Genomic DNA, 6,496 nt, shown 5'->3' with positions numbered 1-6,496 from the left:
CTTAATTTCAGGGTGGACTTCCCCTTTAATATGAATATCAGACTGAGCAGCTTCGCATTTCATGAGGCCTATAAGACTAACAACAAAACGAATAAGAAGATAGTGTCGCCTAGAAAAAATATAGTGAACCAGTTCAAGTTTGGGAGGCGTACATAATATTCCTTGTTTTAAGTTGTGGAAGAAAACACGGAAAAGGAAATTTGATAGCAAGGAAACAGTTGAAATCAGTAATGATACAGAGATAGTCCTAATATATACTATCTCGTTAATAATGTCATAGTATCTCTCTCTCTCTCTCTCTCTCTCTTTGTATAAATATATATGTTTTTTCCTCTTTACATCTACTGCGTATTAGAAGTTAAAACTAAAATGCCCCCTTTCCGATAAAAAAATATCTTAAAAATGTATTACAAATGAATCGAAAAGGTTGGGCCAAAAATAACACCACGTACCGTGACCGACTCATCAATAGAAGTAGCTCCATATCAATCGATATGTTTATGGATATGCAAATTCCATATTCTTTGTCTGCGTTTTCTCGGTTTCCCCCGAGTTCCCCGTTTTCTCTTTCTTTTTCGTTTTTCCAGCTCACTGAGGCTAATTTCCGCTTATAAGGTTTAAGGGAAAAGGAGAGCTAAAAAGAGAGGGGATGAGAGAAAGAGAGAGAGAGAGAGAGAGAGAAAGAGGGAGAGAGAGAAAGAGGAGAGAGAGAGAGAGAGAGAGAGAGAGAGAGAGAGACGAATACTGCAACAAGAAACCAGTTCAGGTCATCTAATTTATTTCAGTTCATTGAAAATTAGCGGCAGAACCCCTATCAACTATTTCATTTTAAAGTTTATTGTCATCCATTTGGATTCATGCAAACCTGTAGTAGGTGTAATTTTGTGAAATTTAAAAAACTTAAGTATGAAATTATAATATTCTTCTTATTTGATTTTCGAGTTAAGGTTGGTTGTTTCCAGTTTATGTAATTTTTTTAAGGACAAGATCTTTATGAGGGGTAAATGTAGGAGCATGTAATTGTGTTTAAACGTGTACCAATCAGACATGATCAATTGTGTCTCGGGACCGAACTCTTTGACAATAACCGTCACAAAAAGTCTTTCTTTTTTGTCTTTCTTTCACCCTTAACAGATGTATTGATTAAAACAAAATAATCAAACTCACATCAAACTTAACATAACATTTAGGTAAATTATACATTTTTAATTTTTTTTTTTTTTAACAGAGCTGCCTTGATGTTCAAAATTATCTTAACTTCTTTCAAAAAAAAATAACCACAACTTTTCTTTTCCTTTAATCTTTCCCTTTTTCGTTTCTCAAAATTAACATTTTATATAAGCTACAAAAGCAATAGTTAAAATGTCATAAATATTCTTTTCCAAATGGGTTTTAACAAAATACAAATGTTAAAATCAATATCTACATAATAGAAATGTTTGATCATTTCCATCAGTTCATTTCAGATTTCAAAAAATCATTAAATAAATTTACTTTACATTTACATGTTTCACATATAAAAAAAAAAAAAAACATTATTTTTTTTACAGGAATCATATTATAAATTGTCTTAAAATTAAATTGTTTCAATTTGTTTTCCTTTACAGTCATTTTTCTTTGCAAGATCTTTTTCCAGTTCATATGATAATCAATTAAGTTTTATCCGTAATAATTTCATCTCCTATTTCATTCCTTGCTAGAATATGCACAAATTTTAAATTTCCTTCTGTTTTACCAATTGGTATAGTTGGAGTTTCTAACAAAAATGATTTTTAAGTCGGAATAATCATGTTTATGGAATTGGTCATACCAAGTTATTATTCAGCATAAAACTCCTTGATTATAAAATATATTTCCCCTATATAAAAAACATCAAATTCTGTAGAACTTTGCAGGAATTATGAATATGTCATGTATGTCCTATCTGTGAAATTTAAACGTTAGCAGTGTCCTATTATTCAAATTATGCAAGGAAAGCCGTTTACTTGCTAGACTTCACTGTCAGACACTATTGAGTGAGTGACTGGCTTTTTTCATCTTTGGTAATAACATACATAAAATGAGCTGTAAAGGATACATGAGCATTTGTCTAAATCAAACTCACTTCTTGTGATGGCCAAAATTAAACTGATTGAATCTTTGCGCAGCATAAAATGTACGACCACTCGGTACAATGGTCTGAAAAATCAGACTATTACTTACTGGCTCTATAGCTCCTAAGTCGATTCCACAACTAAAAGTCTTGATTTTTCCACTTGAATACATTTTCAAGCCCCCTTTTTTTTGGGAAGTTCTAAATTAGTATTGTCTTTCAAATGTCGTTGGAATTTAACCTTTTCATTTTTGGCCTGCAAATGGGACATAGTACCTTTAACAATTAAAGATAAAGGTGAGTTCTGCTAAAAAAAGAAGAAAATGAATTCTCACAGAATCAAACGAAACTTACACTGAATGTTCAAGATTACAAATAAATGTAATTTGCCAAACAATTTTGGTAGAAAATGTATACTGGCTGAGTAATGAGCATAAAAGATTATAAAATCAAGGTTAGTAGCCCCGACACCATTTGTGTAGTCCCATATACATCTTTGTGTGTACTATGCTTGTTACTTGACCAAGACTTGGCCGAATTTGTTATCACTTTTTCTGATCGATTTCCACACCGTTTAATTCACAATGCAATTTTCATTACCAGAACTCATTTCGAAACATGAAACTTACTAATCTGAAGTCACAGTCGGAAGCTTTCAGTACTGATTGTATATACTGTCTATACTTCAAACCTTGAATTAGTACCACTGAGAGTGATCATAACAGTTCGCAGGATCAATATTTATTTGTGGTTTTGATCCGTTTTCCTTGCAGCTTTAGAAATCCCACAATCTAGTCTTTGACTTCAGCGTCAGAAGGAAAATATTGTCTGTCTCTGGTCCGATCGCCTACGGAATTATCGCCGAGAATATGGCACAGAAGAGGATTAAAGTGTGCTTGCTTGGCGTAAGTATATCACACAGACCGTTTTTTTCGATAGAGTTTTAGTTGCTATTTTATTTTGTCAATGAGCCCCGCTTGGTCAATAGGGATTTGAACCGCGCTTAATCATTTCTTTTGCATTTTCTTGATATTGATTGTAGGCTAATTGGAAGAGTGTAATAAAATAAGGTATGTTCCTCAGTCAGCCATACAGATTAATTTATCAAATCACAACGTGAGTTTCCTACGATTAATAATTATGCATCATTATACGCATGATATTGTTCGCTTTATCATTGAAATGCCCAAAATGATTTTATTCCGATTTACTCTCATGATGTTGGTTTGTAAAACACGACCGGTATAAAACGCGTCCCAGAAAAAACAAAACCGAGAATAATCGATGTTTTATCATAACTTAATCACGATAATAATTAATAAATAACACATATTAGTAAAGCTTATTCCTCTTATTTCATTTTATGCAACTCATATGATGCACATTTCACGCATGAGGGATTCAAAACAATTAGAAGAGAGCAAACCAAAAAGTCATTTGGCGGGCAGTATCTGAATGTCAAAGAGAAAATCACATTTTTAGAGAGATAATTTTTTGCCCTTTCATAATTATGACACCTCATTCAGCAAATAATGAGCTAGCAATAACAAACTTCTGTTTGTTTAAAGTAATGCTTGCATTTCCAAATTTAATTGAACGAATTCGTTTTCACTGGCTGCCTGCCGTAAAAACAAACAGAATTGACAAAAGACTTAACTCCGTTTCGTTGACGATCAGCCATAGACGAAAGACTGCGAAATACTTGAGCATGCCTGTGCGAGTTTTGGGGTTTTAGTCGAATTGCCTTGGTCGTTTATATTATATGGTACTACATTTACATCATGATTAGAGAGATTGTAATTTAAATGGTTCATAGCCTACCTGTATTTAGTGTGTGGATTATTGAGTTTTCAATGATTTCGCCGTTGAGCCACCACAGTCCTGTCCTAAATTGCTACATCGAATAGATCTGATCCGGGGGAGTCGGCTAAATTAGACTAAATCTCCCTATTATTATGACCCTTCGGATTAATGTATTCCGGTGACTTTACGATAAATTTGTTTGAACATTTCGAGGAAAAAAAAGAGCAAATGTTTTCATTACAGCTTGCACTGTAAAGGCAAATATACTTTTAAAAGAATAACATTTACCATGGACATAATGATTGATCTCTGCATATCTCTCTCTCTCTCTCTCTCTCTCTCTATCTTTACGACGCCTTTATACTGCCGTTTCGCTCCAAGATTCTTGGAGCCCTACCCTTCCTCACCACAATCATCATGATGATATGTGCTTACCTTCATGTCATGTATTAATATAGGCTTCCAATGTGGGGAAAACCAGTATAACCACTCGGTTCATCGAAGGAACGTTTACTGAGGCATACAAAGCCACTATCGGGTAAGCTTCTATACCCTCCCGACCACTTTCTCAACCCCCTCCCTCCTCTCTCTCTCTCTCTCTCTCTCTCTCTCTCTTTCTCTTCCCCCTCTCTCTCTCTCTCCCCTCTCTGCCTCTCCCAGGGTCCTCTTCTCATTTTCTTTTTTTCCCTCCAAATCTCTTATGATCTTCCCCCATGATCTCCTTCTCTATCTCTCTCCTCTCAACTTTTGTCTGATTTATACCAAAATATCGCTAATTTGTCGTCACAAGAATGTATCATATAACAACGATTTCCTATGGCAGGATTTTGGTCGAAATATATATATGTAAAGGTCTTTTAAACCAGGATCTTGTGGTCGTATATGTTTTAATGCCGTCGTACATTATATTCTTTAAACATTGGCTGGAACTGCGAATAAGTTCTAATTCATAGCCCGTATTCTCAATACGGAACTTCTTGGCTTGATTTCATTTATAGTTATGTCTTTATGAAAGTGGAAGGAAGTAAGTCTAGAACAGAATTATGAATAGCAAAGTCATACTCGTACCAATCTCGCTATAAACAGTTGCGAGTAGTTTCTTCTGAGGCTGAGGCAAACATTTTTAAACGAATATCATAGGAATGTTCACACATTCAAATTGTCATAATTAGCTTGTAATAATGTATACAATAAGTTTTCATTTCATAGCTATCGGACCAATGCACCTTTAACATCTTTCGTTTCAAGGACAATACTATCATTTCAGACATGTGCCCTCTTGGACCTTCAAAATCCTTTTTAAATGTGCATGTATCTATTTAAGAATATCCTGCATTTTCTTTATATGCTTATGAAAATAGTCCTTACTGAAACTGAACTCGCTATGGAGTCATTGGCTATTTTACGGTAGTTCGCATGTAGTTTTGGTCATGAAACTGTTCATATCTGACCTACTTTCCTCCCCCTCTTTTTTTTTTCTCTCTCTCTCTCTCCCATCATAGCGGTGCCTTCTCATCAAGGTCACTCTATTATCAGCTCATCGAATATTGTTTTGCATTATGGGATACGGCGGGGCAAGAAAGGGTAACTATAAATTTTTTCATAATGTATTGCGGAGAAGAAGGATTTTGTTGTCAGCGATATCGGGAATTTTAGGTGTAAAATCATTTATCATTCATCTAATACTTTATACTTTACTTAACCTTTTTTTTAAACTAAAAAACATCAACAAAAATATAGTGGTTCTTCTCTCCATGACCCCCCCCCCCCCGCTTATTTACCGGCTTGATGAATCGCTGCTAAATATTTTCTCACGAATTGGGAAACAAAATGAGTTCTCCCCCCCCCCTCCCCCCCCAAATTATTCACCGGCCAGCTTAATCGGCCCTAAATTTTCCCTCAAAAACTGGAGAGAAAAAAAGTGCTCTTACCCCCCCCCCCCCCCGCTTATTCACCGGCCGGCTGAGTCGGCGCTAAAAAAAAATTCACACGAAATGGGCCCCCCTCCTTCCGCCGGCTGGATCCCCCACTGGGCTGAAGGCGTAACTGAATTTAATTTAGCCTAACTTGACTTAATTCAACCTAACTTATTGAACTTATCTTAACTTAACTTAATGTATATTCACTTAATTTAACCTAACCATTGCCATGATTATTATAATCTGTTTATTTGTCTCATACAGTTTCGTGCACTGGCCCCTCTGACGTACAGGTCTGCAGCCGCCGCACTCATCGTTTATGACATCACAAATCAGGTGAGGGAATATATATTTTCGCTTAAGCCCCCATCACACCAAACTAGTTCTCACTACGTTCTGGAACCGTCCTAGAAAATCGTAAAACAGGTTGCGGTCAGGGCAGAATGTGTAAAAATGTCTATAATACGATCCTAGTTCGTTCGTAAACAGTCCTCAATACGTCCATCTCGTTTGTTCCCCGTCCACAGCCAGTTCATAATAGGTTCAAATCGGGTAGATTAGGCAGTCCAAGCCAGTCCGTAGTCAGTTTAAACCCATTATTAACTAGTTCGACCTCGTTCCCAATACATCCGAACCCATTCTAACTAGTTCGCCACTTGTTCTGACTAGATTTTAACCCGAC

This window comes from Strongylocentrotus purpuratus, unplaced genomic scaffold (assembly GCF_000002235.5).
Source record: "Strongylocentrotus purpuratus isolate Spur 01 unplaced genomic scaffold, Spur_5.0 spur5_scaffold_15, whole genome shotgun sequence".
Lineage (NCBI taxonomy): Eukaryota > Metazoa > Echinodermata > Echinoidea > Camarodonta > Strongylocentrotidae > Strongylocentrotus > Strongylocentrotus purpuratus.
Note: the sequence above shows the minus strand (reverse complement) of the source record.